Below are 11,673 nucleotides of genomic sequence, written 5' to 3'. Positions count from 1 at the left end.
TGACTCAAAGGCAGTAAATTTGTGAATTGTAGATATGTGATCATTATGATTTCCAATTTTGGTTGAATCCTTAAAGATTTGATGAGTCCACTCAGTTTGCTACAAGTCAGAATTGACTCAAAGGCAGTAAATTTGTGAATTGTAGGTATGTGATCATTAGGTTGAATCCTTAAAGATTTGATGAGTCCACTCGATTTGACATGTGATACTAAAAAAAATTATGCATAATAGGTAACATTAAACCTAAAATATTTATTATTGCACAAATAAATGCTTTCAAGGGACTAGAGTGCCTTAAACTTATTTCTTATAGAATACTGCCCTCTTGTGGCTATTTTAAAAGGCACATAAACTTAAAAAATGGTTCTTGGCTCTTTAATTGCTAAAAGCTTTTAAAACAATATTTAATAAATATATATCATAAAATATTCATTTCAGAGTGTACTAGAGAGCTGGTCTTCCTGGAGTATCAATAATAGGAAAAGTTCTGTCTCAGTGGAGTTCAGAGCTAGACCTAGCTCTCTGATCACTTGCGCACACAATTATTTATTCATTCAGGTGTTTATGAAGAGCTTAATTTGTGCTAATTATGTTTGCATATCGACTGCTTACTTTGTGTCAATGTATTAATACTCTTAATATCAGGAACATTGACTCAAGAAATACATAATCCAAAAAATTCATAATTATACTTTGTAACAATAATACTAAGAGTCTCTATGGGACTTTCCCTAAGTAAACAATCAGAGTTTATTGTTCTCAAGATGACCTCTTATTTTCCAGGCTTGCTGAATGTGCTACGCACTTACTTAAGGGAATTGTTTTAAACTTTTTATGAATTATGAAGCCCTTGCCTATCTTAACCTTCTATTACACCATTAAAAAAAAACCCATGCTAAGTGCAAAAGTATCAGTGATTTCTTATTGGATTGGGTTTTATTGCCTGTTATGATTATGAGAGAGACAAATTTCTCAATGGTCATTAATTATTGGGCCACACTTGTTAAATGATTATTTTAGCAATTTGCTACTTTTCTTTTTCCTGAAAAGTCTTTTGAAAAAATATTTTTCTTTAAAAAAAACAAAACCCATAATCTTGAAGCCAAAGAAATGTCTTTTCCTATACAGGTGATAGTACATTAAGGATATGTGTACATTAAGGCCTGGAGGGAAGAAGAGTTTTCACACAGCATATCAAAGATAGACATGGTACATTTTTCAGACTGCTCTGTGACTGCTGTGAACCCCACCTTATTTTAGCACTGAAAGCAAAAAGCAAAAGAAGAAATACATTTGTAAACATGTAAACCTTCTGTATATACTCCTGTCCCTTTCCTGCACTTTACTTTCTCTTGTCGTTTTTTGAACTTTTTTTTTTACTTTCTAGGATCTTGCCACAGAGATGGAACTCAAAATATTTCTTTTTCCTGGCTTTTGTTTAATTGACCTCTTCGCTTTCTTTTATTCTTGTCAGTCATGTCCCACATAATCGGTATTCTTGAATCTTCCTTCCCAGAAGTACCTATAAATCTAACAGATGAGTACACTGCCTCAGAAACCCAGTGGAAGGTCGCTAGAAGTCAGGGTAGTTAATTCCAAGCCCTTACTGCCTTCCACTGGGTTTCTGAGACTGTGGATCTTTGTAGGAGATGACTGTATCTTTCTCTCACAGAGCGGTGTGTGCATTTGAACTGCTGACTTCTGGTTATTAGCCCAGCACCTAATGCACTATTCCTCCAGGCTCTTAACATGTCTAAAAGTAAATAAGAATCATAAAAGGAATATGAACTGGTATGCTCACTTTAAAAAGCTAACACAAAGATTACAATATACAGGTATTTTATTCAAATGGTAATAATGTGAAAGTGCATTCCAAATGTAAAAATAGACAGAAATCAGACAGTATTTTCAATTCTCTGTTAATTTTTGACACTACAGGACTGGTCTCTGATTTAGTGTGGATAGTTTGGAGGTGGAGGCTTGACAGAAGAGAGAATTTGCTTTGGCCACGATCTGTGATGGGCACGCTGGGTACTTTGCCCTGATTCTGGATGTGGGGTGTTGAGGTTTTGGTGCTGTGGGTCACCTCTCCCACAGCAACCCTAGAGGACAGAGTAGAACTGACCCATCAGCTTTCTGAGGCTGTATGTCTTTACAGAAGTAGTGCTGCATCTTTGTTCTGCAAAGCAGCTGTTGTTGTGTGTAACTGAGTCAGAATCGACCCAGAACAGATCCCCCCGGGGGCTTTTCAGAGGCAGTTAATCACCTGGGAGGAGATTGCCCATCTTTCTCCCACAGAGCATCTGGTGGATTTGAACTTTGTGCCTTCGGTATTGCAGCACAGCTCCTTACCACTAGGCTTCCGGTGCTCCCTTGCAGCACAGCTGGGGGGGGGGGGGGTCTGATCACTGACTTTTCAGTTGGAAGCCCAACACTTAACGCCCTACACCACCAGAGTTTATTGACCAAAGATCTAGAAGCACACTATTTGAAAATGAGGATTGAAGCAGCAATCTTTATGAGATTCAAAATTAATTGGACATTCTTATTTGCTACTGACTATTCTTTATAGGTTAAAAGAGCAGATTGTTGTTCCCTCCATTATGGCTGCTCCTTTGTGTTTTTTCTTGACTTTATTTAGTCTGTTTGGCTCTGTCCTGGAATGCTTTTATACCCACCTGTGGTATTACCTTGTAGACACTGACATTTTATTAAGAATACGCAGAGGAAAATCTGACCTTTCTCCAGCCTTGAGCTCCCCTCCTGACGTCTCTCTACCGCTGGCCTAATCTGGTCTTATCTCCTTGTTTTCTTTAGCTTGTGCACACATCTCCCAAATGTCTGCTCAGCTGTCACCGTACGGTCCCTTCTTACCTCCATACCTGTTGTGTTCTTCCTGAACCATCCGCTTCTACTCTTTTACGATAAGAGGTCTTTCCCCAAAGTAAATAGGAGGAGAGAGAGCACATTAACAGTAACAGTTCTTGGTTTCCTGTAGAAAGTTTTGATAAATACCAAGAGCTGACATAGTAGGCAGGATTTGGAAAATGCTAAGTGCAGAAATTTGAATAGCACATACAGTTTATTTTTTAATGTTTCATTTTGTAGTAGTGTATAATTTTCAAAGATAATGATACCTGTACTGTGACACTGATGTGTCAGATGCGATGTGGACACTGTTTGGTGGAGCTTCCAGATTAAAACCAGGTTCGAAGCAGGAGTGGCATCCGCTTCTGAAATGGCTTGCCTCCGGAAACTATGAGCAGTGCTCAGGTCTTTCGTTCATAGGGTTGTTGTGAGTCATCTACGACTCAACAACAATAACAACAACAACATAGAGCTAGAACAGAAAGTTACGCTGCCAAGCCCAAGGTAGGTGATTTTAATCTATGGCCCACAGGCCTGGTTTAAATTGTTTTTTGTCAAACATTCTTCTGAGTGGTATAGCACTGGTCTGTGCATTGCTGTACAGAGGTAACTTGTGGTTGCTGTGATGTTAAACACTGTGACACTGATGTGTCAGATGTGATAATAGTTACCTATGGTGGACAGTGTTTGGTGGAGCTCCCTGATTAAAACAAGCTTGGAAGCAGGAGTGGCATCCACTTCTGGAATAGCTTGCCTCCGGAAACTCTATGACCAGTGCTCAGGTCTTTTGTTCATAGGGTCGCTATCAGTGGTCTACGACTTGATGGCACTTAACAACAGCAACAACCTATGATATATAATGCGTGCATGAATGAATGCACACACATATATATATATACACACACATAGAGCACTAAATGTTGTTAGGTGCCACTGCTCATAGAGACCCTATGAACAGCAGCAGATCTGCACCTTGTCCTACCCGGTGCCATCCTCACAATCTCTGCCACACCCAGGCCCACTGTGACAGTGACTGTGCCGGCCCACCTCGTTCAGGGTCCTCCTGTCTTTCACTAACTTGCTGAGTAAAACATCAGGCAAGTGTAAGTAGATTACTTAAAAGAGAGGGACCTTTCTGGACTCATCTGCTCCTACGACATCTTTTATTGACTGAATTTTGTTTAAATCTTTAGTCATGTGGGATAAGGAAGCTATGAAATGCGTTGCTGCTCATTTAAGATGGCTCAATCTTGGGATAGATGTGGAACTTTCAAACATCCCAAAATAAAGATGTAACAACTTGGATTTAGTCTCAAATACAGGAATAAAAGAATACAGTAGAGCAGCACATTTAAAAATGGACTCTGCAGTGTGATATGCCCCAACTAATTCCCTTAGTCAGATTGGCTTAAAACATCCCTTTCACTTAAGCAAAAGGAAAATTCGGGTCACTTAAGAGTGTTTGATGATATGCAACAAAACCTCTTTCTGGCTAAGTTGAGCAGAAAAAGGCGTTGTAGCAATGGAATTCACCGAGTTAGAAGCTCAGCGTGTGGCTTTCCAGCTCCCTGATGTATTTGCAGGCCCTCTGAGGTTCATAAGGCCTTCTTGCGAAGCACAGGTCAGCAGGGTGAGAACGAGAACCAGAGCCACCTGCCCCTGGAATGTTTCCTGAGTGAGAAATGGCTTTTAGCTTATTTCAGGTACCAGCTGTTGAGGCTTTTGCCCTCTAAGCTAGCCTAGCTGATACCAAGGAGATGGAGAAGCTCACAGAAGAAAGACGTTTGAGGCTGGAAAAATCAGGCTTGGGAAGGGGCAGGTACAAAGGCAGGCTCGGTGGCTAGTCTGCAGCAAACACAAAGCCGGGAAAGTATGATCAGGATGTTCCCTGTCATTGTGACTGGGCCACCATGGTGTCCTTCCCAGGCTGCCTGCTGAAGTCATGGCTAGAAAGAATTCTAAACTGTCCCCATATCTTAATGTCACTTGTGATGCTTCAAAGACCTCCTTGTAGCATCTGTGTGACTAAACCTGGGTCTTGTCCATCCAAACCTTGGCTTCTTCATTGTGGTTGGCGGCGCCGCTGAGTCACCTATGATTCACCAGGACCCTGTGAACAACAGATGGACATTTAGCCCTTTCCTGCCCCGTCCGCTGAGTGGACAATGTGCTTAAGCACATTGTTGCCGTCATCACTCCTCACCTGCCAATTTGTCATCCGGTGGTAGCCTGAGTGTTGCTGAAAGCAATGGCCCTGATATTTCATGTACTAGCAGTGTCACCCCGGATGGACAGATTTCAGTAGAGAAGATAGATAACATGGATCCTGAACCTGGACTGGCCATTAGCTTCTGCAAGAAAAGGCCTTTGAAAACCTTCTAAGTAGAATTGGGTCCTTGCCTGCTGAGAGATATAGACGAATAGAATTTAGTTTTCTGATTTGTATAATTGAGGATGATTCTGTTTCTGAATAAAATTCACACGGTGAGTGATTTTTCCCCAGACATAAGAAAGGCGTGCAAATGGAGATCCCCAAAGAAATACAGAATCCAACTCAAATAATTTTCGGTTGGTGTCATCATTGACATGGGATGGGATGACTGCTAAGCTCTGTAGTGTGCACTAGATGATGTCATCACAACTCATTGCCATTGGCTTGTAACTGACTCATAGCTCACTCTCTCCTGGGTTTTCAGAGGCTGTAAATCCCTTGAGAGGAGTTTACGTTCTTTCTTCCATGGACCTGAGGAGGATTTGAACTGCTGGAGAGGCAGCACCTTTGAGTTAGGAAAACAGCTCTCTAAACACTAGGCCCCAAGTGCTCCGTAGACGAGAAGTGTTGTTGCTGTGTACAGTAGAGTCGGAACCGAGGCATAGCTGACCCTCCAGCAGATTTTCAGAGGCCGTTAATCACACAGGCTGTTGATCTTACATGCAGTACGGCTCCTTGCTGCAAGGCCACCAGAGCTCCCTCACGTGGTAGGTATTTTGTTGTTGTTGTTGTTGTGTACCGTGGAGTCGGAACTGACCCATAGCTGACCCTCCAGCAGGTTTTCAGAGGCAGTTAATTGCACAGGAGGAGACTGCCCATCCTTCTCCTGTGGAGTAGCTGCTGGCCTTGAACTGTGTGCCTTTAGGCTTGCAGCACAGCTTCTTTTTTTTTTTTTTAAAGTTTTTCTTTCTTTTACTTGTGTGTGTGTGTGTGTATGTGTATCATCAAGTCGGATCTGACTGGTACAGGAGGAGATTGTCCCTCCTTCTCCAGCAGAGAATCTGGTGGATTCGAACCGCGTGCTTCTGGGATTGCAGCACAGCTTCTTGCTATTAGGCCACCAGTGCTCCCTATGGTAGGTATAGACAGGTTAAAAAGATAAGAGAGCAGACCCTATCATAGGATTGTTGTCTTAGTCTGTTAAACAATACTATTTTTCTCTTCTGTGCTGTAGAGATGAAAACCAAGTTATATCTATATATCTATTTCTCTCTCTATCTCTATATCTGTATCTGTATCTATATATCTAGAGAGAGAGAGAGAGAGAGACATCTATCTATCTAGCTATCTAAAGACACAAATAATATTACTTAAATGTTACACAGTTCTTGAACCTTACATGTTCCAGAATGTCCCACTCAATTTTATTATTTTTTAACCTAATTCAGAGACGGTGCTCATGTAAGAATTTGAGTTGATTGATTTAGGCTCTTAAAATACTAATTAAAGGTTTTAGAAGACTGCTATTTTAGTAAATAAGGCAATTTATCTGACATATAAAACATAATTATAAATTTTAAGAGAAACAACTAAAATTTGAGCATTTGAAATATTACTTTATTTTATGGGATCTTAGAGTCTTTCTCCTTAAACTGGCCGAGTGGATAGAGAGTTGTGCTGCCAACCCAAAGACAGGCAGTTTGAATCTACCAGCTGCCCCATGAGAGGAAGGTGAGCAGTTGGACTTACAGCCTGGAAAACCCACTAGGGGGTCTGCTGTGTCTAGTTCTGATCTGATCTGATGGCAATGAGTTGCATTGAGTTTGATACTAGTTTCAGTCCTTTCATTTAAGGTTCGATCTTTGCCACTGGGTGGCAGTATTGACAATCAGAGCATTCTTCAAATTGTAAAACTGGTTTTACTTGATGTAAAAAATTAATAGTTAGCCAGTCGAACTCTTAATGACTTTGTTATAAAAGGAAAATATTTCTAGTTTATATCTGAGACATATTAAAATGACAACCAGAACAAATCTAAAAGATCAAGCTCAAACCTATTGCCATAAAGTAGATTCTAACTCATTGGAATTCTATAGGATAATAGGACTTCCCCAGTCAATTGCCGAGGCTGCAAGGGCTTAATCACAGGGCTGCACAATCTAATGGGTGGATGGAGGGGTGGGTAAAGGAAATGGGAAAGAACTCGTGTGAAAAACAGTGTATACGAGCTTTGTAAGTAAACTAGTATAAAATTAAAATTTTACTGAAAAATAAGAAAAGTAGCAGTCTGCCTTGTCTTTCTCCCGTGAGATGACCGGCCATCACATCAGAGACAGACCATAAATAGATATAATGTACCGTGGATTAGGCAGCTGCTTTGCCTGATGCAGTGACATCTTTGATTTAAATAATGAGAATTCAGTATTTTCGAAACAGATCTAAAATAAGAATTACCACTCACTCAACTCATTGTTTTAATAAACTGAGACTATTGGCTTGTACCAATGACGGTGTAACAGAGAAACAGAACCAGTGGCGAACACACTCACAGAGCGTGGGGCTGGCAGGTCAGCTGGTATCAAGCAGGACTTGACACTGTGATCTCGAGACTCACACGCTCTATCATGCGTAATGTCCTTTACTTAAACTCAGTGAGCCGTAAGCTGAACGACATCTACAGCATACCTTCACAGCACCTAGATTAGTGTTTGATCAAAGAGACTAGTCAATCTGATATAAAATTAACCCTTACTGGGTGAATAGCTTTGGTCATTGAAAGTTTGTTAAAATTGAAACCTGGTTTTTGGAGATCGGTTTTAATGGCTCAGAGAGCAGGTAGAATCCTTTAGATATTGTAATCAAATCAGTTGCCATACCCTCTCCCCCAATATTAATGGGAAGTAAGATCTTGACCACGATGTTATCTTGCCTCGCCTTTTATTGGAGAATTTCAAATTCACTGCACATTAATAAGACTACTTCTGGAATGACTACAGTAAACTACACATGTTATCTCTCTGAAAAATCTACCTCCCCAGCATTTATTTCCTTTTCCTATTAGCAATCCAATTTCTCCTGGGGAAATTGCCTTCCACTCATTGAGGCAGTCTTGATGAAATGATAAATCCAGGTGCCCGTCTAGTCCAAGCCCAATTCCACTCCCAACCCCCCAACCCCCAGTCTTTACAAAATTCTTTAAATGCTCCTAATTTTTTTTCCAGTAAGTTCATACTTTTTCTTAAGATATCTTATTTGGCTTATAATCAGAGGAACCTAATTGATATACGACCCTAGAGGGCTCATTTCACCCCCTTTAAAGCATTTGTTTTAAATACTAAAAGTCTTATCTGCAGTGGTGGGGTTATTAATAGAATGCAGTTGATAGTCTGCATTTAGGATAATTGAGAGTTAGCAGTCTTAATGCTCTCAGTTGACAGCTGAGAGAAGAAAATACATATACTTAATGAAAGTCACACAAGTGTTGAGGACTTTCATTCATAGGGTCGCTATGAGTTACCTATGACTCGATGGCACTTTACAATAATACCAACATAGACAGTGATCTGTTGGTCCAGCAGGCATAAAGTGATGCTACCAAGCCAAAGGTGGGTGACTTTTAATCCATGGCCCTCAGGCCTGTTTTTCATTGTTTTTGTTTAAACATTCTTCTAGGTCGTATAGCCCTGGTGTGTCCACTTGCTGTACAGAGATAACTCGTGGTTGCTGTGAAGCTGAACACTGTGACACTGATGTGCCAAAGGCGATAATGATTACCCATGGTGGACAGTGTTTGGTGGAGCAACCCGATTAAAACAAGCTTAGAAGCAGGAGTGGCATCCACTTCCAAAATAGCTTGCCCTTGGAAACCCTATGAACCTGGAGAAAGGATGAAAGACACACAAGTGTTGAGGACTTTCGTTCATAGCGTCACTATGAGTCGCCTATGACTTGATGGCACTTAACAACAATGATGTTATATGCAAGTTTGTTGTTATGGAGTATTGAGTTGGAACTGACTCATAGTTGACCCTCCAGCAGGTTTTAAGATGTAAATGTCACTGGAGGAGACTGCCCATCTTTCTTCCTGTGGAGAAGCTGCTGGATTTGAACCATGTTCTTTTGTACTGGCTGTTCAACTCCTTACCGCTAAGCCACCAGAGTTCCCCAGCTGCCATTGCTGTTGTTAGGTGCCATCAAGTTGTTGGGTACAAGTCATAGAGACCCTATGAATAGCCAACCTGAATCATGCCCTATCCTGTGACATCATCATTTCTGACACACTAGAGCCCATTGCCGACTTCACCATTTCTGCCCATCTCTTTGTGTGTGTGTGTGTGTGTGTGTGTGTGTGTGTTCATCTCCTTTGCTGAACCTTTTTTTTCCCCAAGCATGATGTCTTTTATGATGTCATTCCAAGGAATAGCCACATATAGCCACATGTCCAAAGTATGAAAGATGAAGCTTTGCTGTCTCGTGTACTTTGACTACATTTTCCCCAATACATATCTGTTTGCTCTTTTAGCAATTCTTGGATATTTTGTACTCTTCACCAACACCACAATTCAAAGACATCATTCGTAGTAACCTTATGTAGACTGGAATGAAATGCTGACTGATTCTGCACCACCCACCTTCAGAATTTCTCTGTGCTTAAGCCTGCAGTTGCAGTCATGTGTAAAACCATCTTGTTGAAGGTCTTTCTCTTTGTCCTGAACACTCTACTTTTCTAGCCATGATGCCTTTTTTAGATGCGCTAACCCCTTTGGATCCCATGTCCAAACTATGTGAGGTTAAATCTCACCTTCCTTGCTTCTGAGAACCACTCTGACTATTCTTCTTCCAAAACAGATTATATTCCTTTGTACTTTTATTTAGGTTCTATTTTAGTTGTTGATGTTGATTGCCTTCGAGTCGAGCATGATTCATATTGACCCTATGAACAAAAGGCCTCAAGTCCCTCAACAACTATAGACATTTATCAAAGTTCATAGAGTTTCTGGAGGCATATTTAGGAAGTGATGCCACTTCTGCTTCCAAACCTGTCATAGTATGTTATTGTTGTTATGTGCTGTTGAGTCGACTGCAATGTATTGCATCCCTATGTACGGCAGCTCTTCCCCGTCCTGAGCCAGTCTCACTAATTCTGACACACCAACCCCCATTGCCCTAGTTACTGTATCCATCCTTCTCATCCGGGGTCTTCCTCTCCTGCGCTGAGCCTTATGTCCTTCTCCAAGGACCATTCTCTCTTGGCCACGTGCCCAAAGGAGGTGAGGCAGAGTTTCAAAATCCTAGCTTCCAAGGAGAGACTTGGTTTCACCCTCTCCAAGACAAATCTATTTTTTTTCTTGGCAGTCCATGGTATGTTTAAGACTCTTCTCTAGCACCACAATTCAAAGGCATCTGTTCTTCTGTCATCCTTAGTCAATGTCCAACTCTCTGAAGCATAACAAGTAATTGAGAAGACCATGGCCTGGATTAGGTGCACCTTTGTAACTAGCTGACATCATTGCTCTTCATCTCTCTGGAGAGGTCCATGACAGCAGATTTTCATCTTTTGATTTCCTGACTGCTGGTAGTACGAGTGGTGATTGTGGATCCGAGCAAGCTGTAATTGCTAACAACTTCATTCTCTTTTCCATCTATTATGGTGTTGCCTATTGGTCCAGTGGTAAGAATCTTTGTCTTCTTGATGTTGAGGTTCAATCCATATTGAAGACTGCAGTCCTTGACCTTTTGCAGCAAGTGAATCAGATCTTCTTCGGTTTGAGGAAACAAGGTTGAGTGTTCTGCATCTCGTAGGTTGTTAATGAGTCTTCCTCCAATCTTGATGCCACACTCCTCCTCATAAAAGCCCAGTTTCCCGAATGATCTGTTCTGCATACAGATTGAAAAGGTCTGGGGACAGGATGCATCCCTGACACACTCCTTTCCTGATTTTGAACCATGCAGTGTTTCCCTCTTCTGTTCTGAGGACTGCTTCTTGGTCCAGGTATAGGTTTCGTATAAGCACAATCAAGTGTTCAGAGATTCCCCTTTTCCTCCAGTTTAGACACAATTTATTGTGATCCACATACTCAAATGCCTTTACATAGTCAATGAAACACAGGCATTCTTCTGATACTCTGTTCTCTGCCAAGCCATCTGACATTGGCAATAATGTCCCTAGTGCCACGACCTCTTCTAAACCCGGCCTGTATTTCTGGTAGTTCTCTGTAAATGTACTGTTAAAGTCTTTTCTGGATAATCTTCAGGAGGATTTTGCTAGTGTGTGATATTAGTGATATTGTTTGATAATTTCCATACTTTGTTGGGTCACCTTTTTTTGGAATGGGAATAAATAAGAATCTCTTACAGTTAGTTGGCCAGGTAATTGTCCCTCAGATTTCTTGGCACAACTTGGTGAGCACATGCAGGGCAGTATCTGTTTGCTGAAATGTCAATTGGAATTCCAACAATTCTTGGAGCTTTATTTTTTGCCGAGTCCTTCAGAGCAGCCTGCACCATTGCCTCTTTTTTTTTTCTTCTTCTTTTTTTCAGATTTTTTTTTCTATATTTTATTAATTTTCATAAACATTTACAGAGATTTTGGG

The 11,673-nt window shown here is 40.9% G+C and overlaps 1 protein-coding gene across 1 annotated transcript in view; it reads left to right on the top strand.

The window, feature by feature from the left end:
* Window positions 1-11,673, top strand: part of ATRNL1 (attractin-like 1) — a 705,738-nt gene that overhangs the window by 50,379 nt on the left and 643,686 nt on the right. The gene's annotated exons all lie outside the window — the stretch shown is intronic.

Source organism: Elephantulus edwardii, unplaced genomic scaffold (genome assembly GCF_000299155.1).
Source record: "Elephantulus edwardii isolate Elephantulus edwardi_28Jun2011 unplaced genomic scaffold, EleEdw1.0 scaffold00006, whole genome shotgun sequence".
Taxonomy (NCBI): Eukaryota; Metazoa; Chordata; class Mammalia; order Macroscelidea; family Macroscelididae; genus Elephantulus; species Elephantulus edwardii.
This window is presented reverse-complemented; position numbering and strand designations above follow the sequence as displayed.